The 18,303-nt window shown below is 40.2% G+C and overlaps 1 long non-coding RNA gene across 1 annotated transcript; it reads right to left on the bottom strand.

Moving 5' to 3' along the window:
- Window positions 1–222: 222 nt before the first annotated feature.
- On the bottom strand, window positions 223–17,249 carry LOC117760200. The gene is made up of 3 exons (XR_004613636.1): window positions 17,103–17,249; window positions 9,706–9,805; window positions 223–740 (listed from the first exon to the last, which is right to left on the bottom strand). It is a non-coding gene; the product is annotated as an uncharacterized LOC117760200 (long non-coding RNA).
- Between the last annotated feature and the right edge of the window lie 1,054 nt (window positions 17,250–18,303).

Genomic DNA, 18,303 nt, shown 5'->3' with positions numbered 1-18,303 from the left:
CAGGACATGTCCAAAGGGGCTCCAGTTGGCATCTTAATAAGTGCGGGAGACCTTCAAACATACAAGCGATATTCTCCATCTTGTCCTATGCTCTAAAATGGCTTATGTTTGGATTCCAGAGTGAGGAGTTGCATGAAATATATAATGTCTAATCCAGAAGAGGTGGGGCGGCTGTGGCTGAGGGGTAGAGTGGTCATCCACCAACTAGAAGATCGGCGGTTCAAGCCTCAGTCTCCCCCATCTGCATGCCGAAGTGTCCTTGGGCAAGATGAACCCCTAGATGGCCCCTCATAGATGTTGAATGCACTGATTGTAAGTCCCTTTAGATAAAAGCATCAGCAAAATGACATATAATAATAATAATGTTTCAACTCTAATTCTGCTGTTCTCTCCTTGGGTTCTATTGGTTTGGTGGCTGTATACGTCAGTAAAAGCAAAGCTACTCAATAGTAGACAGCTGGAAACATTTGGGAATGATTTGTTCTCTTTCAGGTCTTTGCTTGGACAAGAGTATAAACTGCACTGGATACTGTCCCATCAACATCTGTATTACTGTGTCTCCAATTAAACTCCCACTGGGGACAGAGAAGGAGGAGGTCAGCGTTATCTGCTCTGCATTCAGAAATCATAACTCAATCTGCAGTCAGAGTCTGCCTGACCCCTCGAGCTTCTGCGTCTCTTCATGTCTTCTGCATTAATGTGAACTGTGCATCCGCCTTGTAGCCAGAGTGGAGGCTGTGCTGTGAGACAGTAAGCAGAGGGACAGTGAATGGTCTGTTCAAAAATAAAAAAACAAGATGATCCTGTCAAGATTCAATATCCAGGCAAAGCAACACACTTGTTTAGTTCACTAAATTAGATAGTAAAAGAATATTGGCTGAACAAAAAGAGAGTTGAGTTTTGATCTGAAGCTTTGTTTAATCTGTGTTGTACCTGTTTTCTACGGAGATGGCATCAAACATTCAAAACGTGGTTTTATCTGATGTTTTCCAAGTCTCTTAATTTTATGCTTCATATTCAAATATATTTTATTCCTTTTTACTTGACTCTACTTTGTTCAGATTATGGTTTTTACGTTCAGTGCTTGTATCACAATGCTACCGATTGAGTCGGAGCCTGCCGGATATCGAATCGTAAATATCAATGTGTGATTCACCATTCACACACACATTAATACAGTGTATCACTTTTTCCATGATTATTGTACATTCAAAATACTTAATGCTTAACTCTAAAGTAGGCTGTGTTCAACAGCTTAAAGAGGCTCAGGTACTCAGGAGTCTGCACAGAGCAACAGCAGAGAGATATGGATACGGCTGTCACCTGCAGCATCCTGTTGTTTCTCCTCTACGTCTTCAGACATCAACAGTGACCTTGCCTGAGGTAGCTTCAGTGTCCTCTGTTAAATCTTACAGGATCTGTGACCTGTCTGCAGTGCAGCTGGTTGGAAATGAAACCATAGTTCTAAAACCACGCAGATGTAATTTAAAATATCTAAGACATCACAGAAAAAAATTATCTTTGGTGTCGTATCACACACGTGAGCATATGGCGTGGGAGCGTGTGCATGTGTGTGTCTGGTGGTTTTAAGTGCGATCTTAAGCACATGTGAGCATCCTCCTGCACCTCTGTGTTTGTGTTATCTCAGCAGCTCCACTGTTAATCCCTCATCAATAAATGGAGCCGCTCTTTCATGATCGCTTCACAGTGGCCTCGATCTGTCACATGACATCATGTCAGTGCCTGCTTCACACACTTGCAGTCACATATTTTGGTGTAAAGCCGTGTAGGTTGATAGTCATACACATGGAACACGCACAGGAACACACAGCTAGTGCCGTCACCTCTCCATATTTAGCCCCATTTATGTTGGTGCGTTTTTTTATATATATATTTCGGTATCTTATTCTTTATTTTTTCTTTGATTAATTATTGATGGTTTCCATGGTCTTTGTCAGAAACAGCCTGACAAAACCTTTTACGTTTGCTGATGCTGTTTCCACTACAACCACATTTTCTCCTTTTCTTCTGGTGCAGCGTCTTCAAAGGCACCTTGACAGTAATATAGGAGAGAGACGGTTACGCATTCACTTTCCATGCACACACTTTCTCTGGCAGGCTGCAAATTTGTGCTGGCATCATAACAGCCTGCACGTCCTCTTAGTTACATAAAGGTTGTCACTTGGGCAGAGTAAGGAGAGGAAAACCACCTGGCAGGTGCTGCACTTTCATTATTTTACTGATGAAAGTAAAGCACAAAATAGATCAAGGATCATGGACGAGGTCCAAAATCAGGACACTGGCACTCGCCAAATGTGAGCAAAAAATAAATGAGCTCACTCTCCATTTGTGGGTTTCAGAAATAGGCTTACTTCACCACCGAATAAGTTGATCAACTGTTTTGTAGGATTTATTGACCCTCGATGTCCACCATCGATGCTCAACCCAAGAGACATATAGGATGTCATTTATGGTAATGAGAAACTGTGTCAGGCTAAAAACTAGCAGTAGGCGTTCACCACTAAAGCTGCTTTGCGACATGCACTGAACTGTGAAATGTAAGAACACAGTGAGAGCCTCCGGACTTTCTTCTGAGCTTCTCTGGCCAACCTCGTAGTAAAATCTGTAGATAACGTCCAGATTAGCCGATGTGAGAACATGTAGGACATCCTCAACACGATGATTCAACACGAGCGAGTGGGTGTGTCGATGACGTTTAGTAGCCTGTATTAATGAATATATTTATTAAATGTTGGTTTACCTCCAAAGACAAAAAGGAAACATGGATTATAGAGCTGTGATGAGGAGATACAAGAAGGAAATAGCAAAAACTTACATATAGTAGTGAAATAAAAACGACATTTTCTATTATATGTTAGAAATACATTAAAAAAATATAAGAAATCGTTTTTTTGCCTCAATCTGTACGTTATCATCTATCTTACGATTGTCAACAGACAGAGCCAAGCTGCTTCCTGTCTTTATGCTGTTTGACTAATCTCAGACATCCTTTTTGGGGGGGATGGTGAGGTTTCAACCCCTCCTATAATCATACCGTCGCACTGAATGAAAAGTATATTGTTTTGACTGTTACACTGTTATAAAATATATTTCTAGATTTTCTGGATTTGATTCAATTTGCAGCACAAACAAAGAACAATTATTTTTTACCCCAATTTTATTATAGCTACTTTGGCTACTGGCTAGTTGGTATTATCTGGCAAGTATGATGTATTAACAGTGATCATTTCTAAGGTATATCAAGTGATTATTCAGTTTTTTTTTTACCATGTAATTTGACCTCAACCCCAACCTCAACGTTAGACCCAAAGTTACGCTCTTGAGTCTAATCACCTCTGTATTTACAATACATACATACTACATAAGTAAAAGACTGCTATTTGCTTTAAGTCTCCTGAACCAAAATGAACATAGTTGGGTCTGTAGCGTTTCCAATAATTCATAAACTGATGAGCAGTGGGTGAGCATTTGCTATATTTCCACCATTTACTGAATGTTTTCCACACAAAGGGGCGTAGAGGTTTTTCCAAAGCAGATGGCTTTGTGATGTCATCCCAGCTGAAGACGTGCCAAACAGCTGCAGTCACATTTCTCTTCTTCATCCTCCCAGCTTCCTCTCGGAATGGCTGTTTCTGCATGAGATAACTTGTGTCGGGGGGGGAACCAAAACGGAGCTCTAGCCTCAAACTAAGAGTGGCACTGTGGTGAACAAAAGTCAACCGCTCGCATAAGCCGTGAGCATTTTCAGATACCCTGACACTGATACGCAGACTGCCTAGTCCCAAATGTTAACTGAGAAATTGATTTGGTGACACTTTACATTAGCTGAGCTCCATTTGTTTTCCTTTTATACAGCTTCAGCCTCGGAAGAAGCCTTGTGACTCATTGTTAATGCTCACAAACCTCCCAGTTTCTGTAATCGGTAAGACAATCTATAGATACACATGTGGCAGCTGTGACACTGCTGGCACTGAGCCCATCTCAGTCCTCATACACAATCTGCTTCACACCAGCTTTCTGGTTTTCTCTTTGTTTATCTCTTTGTTTATCTCTTTGTGTGTGTGTGTGTGTGTGTGTGTGTGTGTGTGTGTGTGTGTGTGTGTGTGTGTGTGTGTGTCTTTCTCACATCTCTCTCTCTCTCTCTCTCTCTCTCTTGGCTGCCTCCCTGCACATTCATCATTAATTTATCCAATTTCTTAATGTTCCTCCTCTTCTTCGCCTTCACATGGCCTCAGTCTCTCTACCTCTTCAGCCACCCACTGGCTCCTCTCCATCTGCACCACTTTTAGATTGAAGAGCTTCTCTCTGCTTTATTGCCTTCTGTGTTGTTGAATTCCATCATAAAAACCAATGACTGAGACTCTAACAGCTTTTAGAGAAATGGGAGAAATGTTGGAACTTCACAATTTCTGCACCACAGGTTCTTCTCACAGGGAACTGCTTTTTCTTAGCACCATTGATAGACTAGAAGCCAAAAGCTGAAAATACTGAGTGTATTTGTGGTGAATGTTTTGATGACACTTCCATTTTCACCTTTACCTGATAACAATCCTTCTTGGTTGAAAGGCCACCAGTTGACATAAAAAAGAAGGAGAATCAAAGAGATTCTGGGATCCTGTTAAATTCCACAGTGACACAGTATTTTAAGGTAAATGTTCTCCACAGACTTTTAATGATACGCTCTGTTCTATAAATGCACATAAAATGACTTCAAGCTGTGAGGTGAGGGTGCGGTGATGAGTGAAAATTCCACTGTCGTGAAAAGTATCATTTTTAAATGAATGTGTCATTGGCAAAAATATGCCACCATAAAATATGTCGGACTGGGAATTAAAAAGAAAATCTAATATTGAGAGATTAGACATTTTGGCATATATATTGACTAATATTACTTCATTGCAAAAGAAAAAGAAAAAAACATAATTGAAAGGAAAAATATAATATTATGAGAATAAAACATTTTTTTTACAGCGAAATATACATAGAACAGGAGAGCGGGAGAACCCGTGGTCGCCGGAGTTTCACTCTGTCTGGATCAGTCTTATTGTGAAACTATGAAACCCCTTTGTAAAATCACACAGGTTTAACCAAAAATCACAGTTCACAGTCAACCACTACCAATACTTTTCCTCCACAAAGGTCCATGTGGTTCTTTCTTCAGGATAGACAGTTGTGAATGTGGTGCTTATGTTCCAAAAATATTAAGTATTTTATTATTACTGAAATTCAAAGTAAAACTTAAGATGCTCGCCATTCCTCATTTTAACACAATAGACTGATCTTCAGATATACCCCATGTGAAATGCCATGCAGCCTTATGTTATATGTTATTCTCATACAATTCTTGCTTTTTTCTTGTATTATAATGACTTTATCCTCAAAATCTCTCTTATTTTTCTTCAACATGGCCCCAGCACTCTGTCGTAGATACCTTTGTCAAACATATTTCCAAATAGAGAATGTTCAGGTTTAATAAAGAATCAAGGCAGCATGCCTCTTATGCTTCTTAAGCATCTTTTTGAGTTTCATTGATACTTGATCTTGTCAAGGTATAAAGCCACCAAAAAAGCAAAGATATCTCTATTACAAATCTAATATCAAATTTGCAGACCCACATAAAAGGAAAACTATTATTTGCCAAAACAAGTGTTTCATGTCACAGCTCTAATCAGTGATTTAATTCCAAGTAATCTCCTCTCCCTATAGACACTGATACAGTTTCTTCAGAGCATTTGATCAGTTCTTAAACAAACTCTATTTGGCTTGTTTCGAACATGTATCTGTTCCCAGATGTCAGTAATTACTTTGGCGAGACAATGTTATCACAAACAATCTTTCCCTTAAGTCATACACTGGAGCGCATGAGAGTTCTTGAAAACTGTCCTGAACTTCTATGATTAAAAAAAAACACATACTGACAGAGAGACAGTCTGATTAATGGCTTTATATCAGTCATGGAATAACTTAGAGATGGAGCCAAACGCAACAATGAGGTCTGTAAATGCCTTTAAGGTTACGTGAATGATAGCTTTGTGGGTCGCACCAAACACTGTTTTACAATGATGTTATTGTTCGTGTTGTGCATACACTGCTCTGCTCTATCCGTAGGTGTCACAGCAAAACATTTAATCAGGATAATTCTAACAAGCACAAGGCTAAAAGCCTTGGAGTATTTATTAGTGAGTCAGAGTGTTTCAGCATGAGCTGTTCAGATGGGACAGAGGGTGAGAATGTAATGTGAGACTTTGTTTTCGCACTGTTCAACTGACCTTGGCACTGATGATCTGCTTAGAGACAATGAGGAGACAAATCAACAGAGGGAAGAAACAGAGGAGAGAAGAGCTGGATTGTTTTCTGTCATAACACCCTGTTCATTTCAACGTTATGTGAAACGAGTGTTTTGTACAATTTAAAACCACTGAAAGAAAACTGACTGTTTGTGTAACGTTTTCCTGCTCTATTGACCAATCAAAGCATCGGACAATTGTCCTCTCCTTTGTGACTCAGTGCCTTGTCCTATGCCGTCTATTGATCCATCCATCCATCCATTGATTCATCTATCTATCCATCCATCCATCCAACCAGCCATTAATCCATCCATCACTCAGTCATTCATCCATCAACCCATGTTCTGCTGATTGTGTGAGTTGGGTGATGCTGGCAGCAGGTTTCTAACCACTGTTCCTTGGTGGAATATGTCACAAGGTCAAGGAAACATGTGAAGGAGAAGCAGTAAGGAGTTAGGAAAGGAGAACCACTGTGCGGAGAAAATCCGATATGGACAAAGTGTGCTGACAGTTATATATAAAGTTTCCTGTCCAAAACAGAATGACACATCCTGAGAAAAGATGTTTTCAGTTTAAACAGAGACAACATTTAACCATCAGCTAGTCACAGAAATAAACGACAAAATAGATTTAATTGAAAAAAAACAGGACTGAAATGTTGAAATAATATAATAACGTGGAATATACTTGGAGAAAACCTTATATCAGAGGAGAAAAAAATTACACACAATCAGGAGATTAAAATAACTTTTATACAAGTATTTAGTTCTGATGATGATATTGAGAACAATAATCAGCTTGTAGTTGACTGGACCGATGTGACAGACAAGAATTCAGGAGCTCAGACGATCATGTGATGTTCACATCAGTTCTGGATCATGTCATGAGAATAAAACAGCTGTTCTGTTATATTTACGTGGGTGTGTCCAGGTGCAAATACAAGGTTGTGTTGCTTTAAATGTTACTGCCGCAAAGAATTGTGGGGCGGTACATTATCTCCTTTCCTTCCATAAAGGACGGTCGGGTGTTTCCTACGCTAAAGGAGATAAGTTGGGAAGGTTTGAAGTTCCTTTCCTTATCATTTATTCAAACAGCTCTTATTATGGTGGCCGCTGAAATAATTCCAGGTCATACATAGTCTGTCCGTTAGTAGTCATGCCCAGGTGGCATCCGTACCAGATGCCTAAACCATCTCAACTGGCTCCTTTCCTCACAAAGGAGCAATGGCTTCACTCTGAGCTCCCTCTAGATGTGCTAACTGCCATAAGAATCACACAGGGATCCCAATCCTGTTCGGATCCACCCTGCATGTGGTCTACTATGAAAGATCCACCATGTGGAGGACTGTGGCAGGTAAATAGAATAGAAGAGATAATATATAACAGTTCTTTATTAAAATGTCTAAAATTACTTGACCTATGTTTTATATTTTAAACACTCTTGTACCTATACATTATCAGAAATGTTTTCAACAATGTTCAAGGTGACGGGACCTTTCACTTTGGTCGCCTTTTTAGTGTATCATATTCACTTTACCCCTCTCTGCAAAACAACAATTGACTAAAGAAAAACATAATGTTAGCCCGTTAGCCAGCCCACTGTTTTTGTCCCTCAATTCTTTGTATTGTTCACTCGTAATGGATTCCAATTATTTATTGTAGTTTGCTGCTTGAAAAAATCTATTGTCATCTTCTACTATTTTTTGAATGAGAGACCCCTAACGGCCGAAGTTACATATTGTACATTTAAGAGAAGTCGGTATTTCTGAGCAACAGAGAAAAGAGAAGTGGACATAAAAACATCCTACTCAACCCACTAAGCATTAGTACTTTCAGAAATTAGTCACCAGAGTTGGTAAGGAAGTAAAGTAGAAATGAAACCACTATAGGAAGTATTGACGAACATAAAGTGAGAGACAGGAACAACCATGGCAGATGAGAGGAGGACACTAATATGAGAAGACAAAAGTTATGGTCTGTGCTAAAATGAAACAAGGTAAAGAATAATAAAACCAAAGTAGAAAGGAGAATGCCACTTTACCATTTATTATTCACTCTTAAGGAGCAATTCCTACCAATTTCATTCCATTTCCTCCTGCTGCTTTCCCCTCTATTATCCACTGTGAGGGACGTGAAAGACTTAGTGTCCTTGAGGTGCTTTTCATTTGCTGTTATGTGTTAGGAGTGAGATTTGTGTTCTAAAGCTTTTGAAGTCTCATTCCAGTAGAAATGGACTGAAGGACAGAAAACACTAAATCAGTGTCCACTGCAGCTACTACTGAACAGTACGCCACTGCATCCCCGTCATGAATTATTAGTGCTAGTACATTGCAATTACTCTACCACACTGTAACCATAGAAATAACGAATTAGTCTGTATTTGCAATGCAGAGTAAGTGTAGAGACTTAGCATGTACTCACTAACCTTTCATGAGGGACTTCCTCTTCAAATTATGCTGTGTCAGTGCTAACGTCTCTCAGTCTTAAATCTAAGGGTTTGCTCTTATCTTCTGTTTCATAAACATTCTACACAGGAGCCGAGGCTTCACTCTTGCCCTTTGGAACAAATCTCAAGGCTGTTGATGCGAACAAAGGCTGCAGAATATGGCTGAACACTTCCATGGAGCCATCTGTGTGCTGTCCATGATCTCAAGGAACCATGTTCGCAGAGGACGATTTCTGCACCTCACAATTTCCGTTCCGTGCCAACCTTCATTGTCGAGGCAGGAGGTAGTCAGGGAAAAGGTTAGGGTTTGGAGGTCAGGGTTGGTGGGTGGACGTGTAAAGTGTCTGAGGCCGAAGTTCACACTCTGTCAAGAATTTCAGTTGGCCAACCTTTGCCACATCTTTAATCACATTTTATTTAACATGACTACTCTTTATTTTACCTTATCTGCTTTTATCTAGTTATCATGCACAGTTCATAATAAAAACAATTGTTTTAAATATGGCTGAAATAAAATACTAAGTTATTGTCACGTTCTATTGGTCTACTTCTCTTTATCTTTAGTGGAATGGATTTGAAAAGAGCTGCATATGCTGTATTATGGTCAGCATGTTTCAGACTGGAGAGCAGAATTCCCATTTTAATGTGTGATATTGCATTTGTTTTAAAGACTTGCTGACTCTAGAAAACAGTGGGGACAAAAGAATGTAAGTGTATGTAAAAGAATAGTGGACAGGGATTAGGACCTAAAGCTAGGATTTGTATGGTTCTGGTCTGTATCACAACGAATTGTGTTTTTTATAAAGAATCCTTATAATGTAAGATAAAAAGATAAAAACACTACCTTTGGGTTTCACTGTATCTGGCGGAGTACACATGTATGTAAACAATGTAGAAATTATGATCCAACACATACACGGTAACAATGAGATTTCTATGACCAAATCTTGACCTACTCTCTCACATGACCTCAGTCCAGCTGATGTGTTTCACACCCAAATACAAAAGACCCTAAAACAGGGTGAAGATGGCGGCAGTTCAGACATGGAAGCCTATGACCAGAGAAGATGTGAAAATGAAAATGTGAAAATTATAATTATACTAGCAACAATTATATTAAGAGTGTATAATTGAATTTTAGATAATGGATACATACTTAGATAAATAATTTCCACCAGTCAGTTTCATATCTTCAATGACAATGAATATGCACTTTACAGCAGATACCTGAAATGAAATTGTAACATTACAAATATATTATACAAAAAAGGAAATATTGGAAATATGCAAATTAGGACACCATATCTAAAACTGCTTTTCTGAAATAGCTATTGTTGATATCTGAAATGGGAAATTCCATTTCTATTCGTCACGATCCTTTTTCAACATCTGAGAATTGCAGACACAATACATGTATTTGTTACAAGTAAAAAACTAATTAGTATTTAATATTTATAATTAAATCAAATATATCTAACTGTATTTAACCAGTCAAAATGTTATTTCAATATTTTTTGTAACGTGTTGAAATCGATATCTTAAAGTCCCATTTTTCGTATGTCAAAATGTCACCTCCCCTGGTGAAAACTAAATCGTTGTCAGCTCTATGCACTATATGTTAAAACTGCTTGCATTACACTCAGACGCACGCTGACAGATGCCCCTCTCTGCTGAACCGAGTATAATATGAGACTATATTAAAGCTGATATTAGTGCAGGTCTGCAGTGCTGCTGGTCTTCTCTTCCTTTGCCTGTTTCCACAGATCTATAAATAGCAGTGCTGAGCATGCAGCACAGCATGCCATCACCCAGCCTGTTCTCTGCAGCACTCACACACCCAAACCTACACACTTCTCCTCATGTTTCCTCACCTCTTCTCTCCTATCTACAATTTCACACAGATATTCTCAACTCCTCGCCCTTCCCCCACTCGTTCTCTCTCCTCTCTGTCTCATTTTATCTCTGTTCCCTCATTATACTTGCACTCATTTCCCTCTTAAGTCTCTAATTTCCCTCCTAGACTCCACAGCCTCTTTCCATAAAATTTCCATCAACCTCTTACATTCACTTTGTCCCTTCTCCACCCATCCTCCTGTCTTTCTCCCGCTCTCTCATTAGACTTTAACTATGAGTCACTTTCATCTCTACACACAGAGATGGATGGATGGAGGGAAAGATGAAGTGGCAGAAGTGATTGATAATAATGGCAGACAGTGTGACTGTGGAGCAGTTGTAGATTACAGAATAAAGTAACTACAGTTTACTGGACTTTGCTTCTCTAAATATGGAAAGTGAAATGTTTCACTGGAGCGTGATGTGCTCAGATATATTTCACCACCACCCACTGTTCTATGAGCCCTCTAGCACCCATTAGCAGTTGCGAGCACCCTGGGAAAATTATATTCTATGGTGACCATATCAGGAGATTCATAGCATCTCAAGTGAGTGCAAAATAGAGAATTGATCATGATGTCGAGGCAATGAGATTGTCTTCATTTTGTCATCTCTGCTTTTCACCCTTTTGGGCCTTTGGTTCATGGACGTAGCTAGGTAGCTAAATATCTAATGAGGATGATAACATCCGTTTTTTAACTATGCCTACAATGCTTTGATTGGTCAAATCACAATTTTGGGTGGCAACTCAATGGGTCTGGTAATGAAATCAGACAGAGTTAGAAATTGTAGTAACTTGCTTGATCAGTCTAGACTGCTAGGACTGACAATAATGAATACTTGTGGTGGGTAAACCTGTCATGGCAGCTGATAACTAAGTAACCTGCAAGTATAGCTAGTGGCTATCACGTGGAAATCGTATGAACCCATATTCTCAATCCTGCGCAGAAAGCTCCATCTGGCTGACTGTTTCACTGGCCCCATCAAAAGCCTGGTATTAACATGTAGTTTTTGTGATCCGGTCTCAAGTGGACAGCTCTAAGTACAGGTGTGAACACACTCAGATCAGATATAGATCTGATCACGCCAGACCGTATTCGGAGGTGGTCTGGGCCACATGTGTCCACATTCTTTTAGCAGTGTGAATGCAAATCCGTCCTGGGCCACATATGAAAAACCTCTAGAACATATTTTTTATCTTCTTGTTGATTTGTTTGTAACAACCGCCATAATATCAAAACTGATCACGACATAATGATCTATACTCCTTGTCTCTCTCTCTTTCACTCGCCCGCTCGTGCCGACACATGCACACACACAGTGTCATGGGACACACTTGTGTACTCAGACTCGGTTAAAACAACATAACTTGGTCTTCGTGAACAGAAATGACGTACGTGCTTGTTTGTATAGAGGGGAGATGAGATCCAATCATGATATGCATATGGGGCCACATTTTAATGCCAGGTCTGTACACACGCACTCAGAGCTATCCACTTGTGATCGGATCACAGAAAACACAAGTTAATACCAGGTGTGTACGGCCCCACTAATGTTAGAAACAGCTGACTGTAGACTCAACACATTATGAATCCCCTACTCTCAGATCCTAGAGCAGTTCCTGTTCTAACCTTGTCTGTTTCGTAAGGGCTGTTTGCTTGGCTAGTGACAGCTTTTCTTTGCTGCACAAAGAGCAGTTCACCTGTTTGTTCACTGTACTCAGTAAGCAGAACCGGGAACTGGAGAATCTGTTGATGAGTCCCAACTGTCACTGCTACAGAGCCCTACAAATTCTGTTAATTTGAACGCATCATATGTCCAAATCCCACTCAAGTTGACACTGCCCTTAGGAATCCTTGCTCAATGTTTTGCTATGAGATTAGACTATTAGACCACTGCATGGCACTAAACAAATCCCCTTTGTTGGCACACTTGGCCACAGGCTTCCCAGCACAGTTTCAGTGAGAACTGCTAAATACTTGACCTTGATGTATGATATGCAGAGTGCTGGTTACTCTCTGTGCAGCTCCACTTCAGACTGCACGAGAGCACAGTGTCTCTACATGTTGAATCTACTTTGTTAATTTCAGTCTGGAAACTGTTCTCTCTGCCTCTGTGGCCTCAATACTACACCTGTCAGCTGACACATGAATTCAAACAAGCTTCAGGAAAACTAGAAAGGAAATGGTGCTCTAACAATCGTGTTGAAATTCACTTAGCCTGGAAAGATAGTCTTCAAGTATATAGGAAGGCCCTCCACAATGCAAGAGCTGCCTACTACTCCACATTAGTAGAGGAAAATAAAAACAACCCCAGGATTGTCTGCAGCACTGTGGCCAGGCTGACAGAGAGTCACAGCTCCATTGAACTCAGCAATGTCTTTCTGCACTTCTTACTTCTTTAACGATAGTATTCTAACTATTCAAAACTAAATCCATCATCTCCTGCCCTCAATCGATGCGCATATCATCAAGCACAGAAATTTCAGGAGCAACTGAGAATCCTGTTATTTATTTAGATCTCTCTCTGATAAACCTTGATCAGATGACCGCAATTGTCTCATCGTCTAAACCCACAACTTGTATCTTAGATCCCATTCCTACAAAGTTACTTTAAGAAGTTCTGCCCTTAATGAGTAGTACTTTACTGAATACAATCAATCTATTGTCATCATCAAGATATATATATGTATGTATATCTATTCTTATGTATAAATACTTTAAACATTGACATACTTCTCCATTATAGAAATAAAAATTTGATTGCTTTGATTGATTGAGATGAAAACAATTTTTTTCATACATCAATTTCGTGTAGATTGAGCATTAACCACAACATGCCAGTTGTACTAGTTTGGCAGGAATCTTGTTTTCACCACAGTCTGTAAATAAGGATGGACGACACATCTCTGAGACTGACTTATGATTGGTTGAGCATGAGTATCAATACACCTCTCCACTTCCTGCTACTGCACAAAAATTAAGCCAAAAATATCTCAGATATGGGTGCTGCCATCTTATGCTGGTGATGTCATTTGGTTATAGCCAGAGTCTGTGCAGTAGTAATCATTAAGTGGAGTCATGTATTGATACCCTTTTTTGCCCATGTCCCATCTGCTAACATGGAGGAGCCAATATCATCCATGTTTATATACAGTCTACGGTTTCCCTTAACTGTACTTGTTGTCCCCACTGACACATTACATGGGTCTCTTGAAAGGTGCTATATAAATTATAATTATTATTACTAATATCTTAGAATGTAAGTAGAGTAAGGATATACTGATGTCACTGCTTTCTTTTGTTGCCACACAAAGCTGTAACAGTTGTATTAGTGATCTCATGTTGAATGATGAGCGCAGATGAATACCAGTCATGTGTAGGTGGAAGTAGTCTGTGGACCAGAGGGACGTTATCCATTAACCCTGACCCAGCACTTACTGTCTGGCTGACTACTCTGCAGTCTATCCCTCCTCTCACATTGCCCATCCCCCATTCCATCTATCCATCCCTCAGTCCCTCCATTAGTGCTGGGAAAAAACAAACCAGCAAACCTTTGCTGGTCCTTTTCTGTGTTTTTTCTACACTGGTATTTACTTCCAGTTCCCCTCAACACCACTAACACTGCTGGTGAGAGGAACTAGCGCATTAAATCCTCAAATGGTTTTACAGAGACAGTCAGTACTGTCTGATGAAGTTAAGCTTGCTTTAAGCAGGTAGCCACAGACACATCTTCCCCTTAGGGCTTACCTTAGCTGTATGCGTACATACCGAGATCGAATCATATGCTTAGCTCAACCTGACCTGCACATTTTCACTGCCTGTGAGATCTACCTGTACGTGCCAAAATTATTTGTCTCTACGCTAAGGATAGCACCAAATTCATTCATGTGCCGCATCGACCTGTGGGCTCAGTGCTCGTTAGTCTGTGCATGCTGCTCTGGACTCTCTGTTATGTGCGTTGCTGTAAATACAAGACAAGAGAACTCGTGAACATCAAAGTCTGTTTACAGGTCCTAGGGAGTACTGCTGCATCAAATTGTATTTGTATAGCCCATATTCACAAATCACAGTTTGTCTCACAGGACTTAACAAGGTCCAAGATCCTCTACCCGTAACCCTTAACAAGGGTAAGGGGAAAAATATATATATTAACAGGGGGGGGGGGGGGGGGGGGGGGGACATAGAAACCTCAGAGAGACACATTTATGAAGAAAATAGATGTATAAAACCTTTTGTGGCAAAAGAGGAAGCTGAAGAAAGTCTGTTAGAGGTTGAGGGATTTAGAAAGTTACTGCACCTCTGCACATCAACACATTTCTTACTGAACAGTGAATTATAAGTAGAGTTGAAGTAGAATACAACTATCACATAAGCAGTGATGTACAGCCTACAATAACTCAGTAAGCTGGATAGTTTCATATATTTAGAAGTTTTGACCCAGTTAATATGGAAGCAACATAAGTTCTGAACTTCAAGATATTACCATCCATCCACCCACCTACGCTTCCGTTGTCCATTTACAAACATTAACTGGGGCCACATCCTTCAGAGGCTTGAAGATCTATTACGTCAAAGGGGCATGACTAGGCTGTCCCATTTCGAAGGTTCCTTCAAACACGGCCAAGAAGGGCGTCCTTCCATTCACAAGCAATGAAGGATTTAATGGGTGGATCCCTCTTGGGCCAAACTTTCCCAGGATTCATTGCATGCCAGTGATGAAGCAAATAATACAACTGTGAGGGCTTGACAAGCTGGTGAAATCTTCTGCAGACCAGACATCCTCATGCTGGCAAGGATAGACTAAATCTTCCAACAGATGTGGACAATTGTGTCTTCGACATTCTAGCCAGGAAAAACATACGCGAGGCGTGATTATCACTGTTCGAATCCCAGTTTGTCTTTCTGTGTGGAGTTTGCATGTTCTCCACATAGGGTTTAGCATGGGTTTTCTCCAGAAAACCTTACATGATCCAAAGGTAAGTCACAAACTGCTGAAGGTATCACAATTGATCTCATAGTTAACTTCAATGGTTTCTGCTTTGACTGCAGCTGCTATTTCACCTCTTGCAAATGCTGGCCTTTGTCAGTTACATTATATATTTTTTCTGTATACATCATGTAACAATTTTTCTCCTGCAAAAATAACAACACCCAATGGGAATAATTAAACATTCATCCAATCTAGTCCAATCCATCCATCTACTGTATCTATGCTGCCCATGCTATAGTTTACTGTCTGTCACACCCCACCTTTTTGTTTTTGTCGTTCACCTCCATCTCTCCTTATTATCCTTGGCATTTATTCAATACACACTCTCTCTCACACACACACAGACACACACACACACACACACACACACACACACGCACTTTCTATTTTATTAGGACATGCACTTAAGGGAATCACTTTCTCAGACCATTTATGCCTTTCCTCCCAGCAACCGCACACAACCCACCTTCACCTCTCATACACACAGACACATGCTCTGTAGAATATGCTCCTCCAGAACGTCAGTGCTGCGGACATCAGATTATGTATCTATCCCACACAAACGTACATCGTACATTTCTGTCCTGGTCAGCCCTGGGATATGTCGATACCTTGTTTTAGTTATAAAGCACATCACCTTTACTACATTTATTTTATGAGCTACTAGTTTATGAGCCACTAAAGCGGACATTTTTGGAAACATTGCTGTTTTAGTTGGAAAACTCTTGGTTTTAGTCTTTATGGGCAGAAACTGAGACATTTGGAAAAAACAACCGTCACATTTGCCTCCTGATTGGGCAGGTATCTCAATTTAAGGTTTCCAAATAACCTAACCCAAATCTGCATGTCTTAGGAGGAAGCCAGAGTTGTCAAAGCAAAACATATGCAGACATGGGCACTGGGAACCTTCTTGCCAACCACCGCACCACTGTGCTGCCCACAACTTATATATCAAGAATTCGAAATGAAATTTGGTAACAGAACGTTTGGTTCAATATACACTGCTCTCCTGTGTTTCAGTTCAAGTGGGACTACACACAGTTGGAGCTCCCGTCAAGCAATTGATTGGCAATGTCAGCTGTTACGCAGCAGATTTACATAGCATTGCCTTAAATGGTGTAGTTTCATACAAAGACCAGAATTGAACTGTTTTCATTAAAATGCCACGCGTATATACTTGACATATGAGGTAACATTTGCAGAATAGATGTTTAAAATCCTGCATTATTCACATCAATGTTCACTAAGTCCTCCTCCGTCTCTCTGCCTCCACCAGCTGCTGATGACTCATGGTAGGATAGTGCATTGCATTGCATGCTCATGCACGTGCATTTGTGTGCTCCTGCAAGTGCATGATAGCAAGCTATGAAAAATATGTAGACACCTTCCTTTCACATTTCCTCATTAAATAAAGGCTTTGTCACATTGTTGGCTTTTTTTCTTCATAGTGTTGTTTTCATCTACCTGTTCCTGTGAGACAAGTTGGCCTGAAGTGACCCAGCCTTCCTCCACTGCCTCCTTTCCCCCCCTCTCCAGTCAGCAATTCATTATCTGACCTAACCAAGCACACAAGCCCTGATTCATTTTTTTCTCCTTTCCTCTCTCTGCTAAACCTCCCCCACCACCTCCTTCATCCCTACGCCTGCCTGCCTGCCTGTAATTGTTGATTGTCCTTTCCAGTTTGTGCCTGCAGCAAGCTCACGTAGGCGCCCACACACACACACACACACACACACACACACACACACACACACACACACACACACACACACACACACACATACTCTGAATATTTATCTTTTTATAGCTCTGTCTTGTTAGGCAGGGGAAGCAGATTTCTCCCCAATGAACAGTAAGCATCTCCTGCAGCCAAAACTGCTGTCTTATATAACAAGGGACTTAAAAGTATGCCACTAAAGTACGAACTCCGTTTCCAACTCCAGTCTTATGTGAGATGTTATTCGTAAAGATGAAATATATGAATGTTAATGTCATGGTTGTTTGTGCTTTTTTATTTCTCTGTGAGACAGTTATGAAAACACTGAGAGGAAGCCTTGGATTTAGGTCTGACTGTTTATTTACAGCGTCACAAGCCCAGAAGTACAAGGTGCATCCTCATGTGGCGGACTTGAGGGAACAAACATGTGTAAAACCTCTCATCCACTAAAACAAGACTGGGTAGCCAGGTTTTGCCAGCACACACAAGAAGGGCATATACACATAAAGGTATATGTGCTGGTGTTTCTGGTAACTGTATTTCCTCAAATAAAAGAGGGGCTATGAACTCAACTGAATGTGCATCCTGCAGCCCTGCAAATATTTCACAATAAAAACCTTATTAAAACAAAAGAATGGATTCAGGGCTGCTACTTTGAAACAGGTACGGTAAGCGTTGACATAAGGTAAGCGGTAAGCGTTATGACATATTCAACAGATATAGACTTAGAAATCTTTCACTGTCTATGTTGCTGTGAAGCACATGCAGAACACGAGAAAAAGGGTTAAACCAACCGACAATTATTTTAGGTAGAAATGCTGTAGTTCTTTTTCCTGTGCTCACAAAGAAATTGAAGGTTTGAATATGTCTCATATGAAGAAAGTTAGAATAAGAAGTAGTGGAACATAAACATGACTTGGACTCTGTATTGGATGCAATAGGTTTTAA

This window comes from Hippoglossus hippoglossus, chromosome 4 (genome assembly GCF_009819705.1).
Source record: "Hippoglossus hippoglossus isolate fHipHip1 chromosome 4, fHipHip1.pri, whole genome shotgun sequence".
NCBI lineage: Eukaryota > Metazoa > Chordata > Actinopteri > Pleuronectiformes > Pleuronectidae > Hippoglossus > Hippoglossus hippoglossus.
Note: the sequence above shows the minus strand (reverse complement) of the source record. Positions and strands in the feature narration are given on the sequence as shown.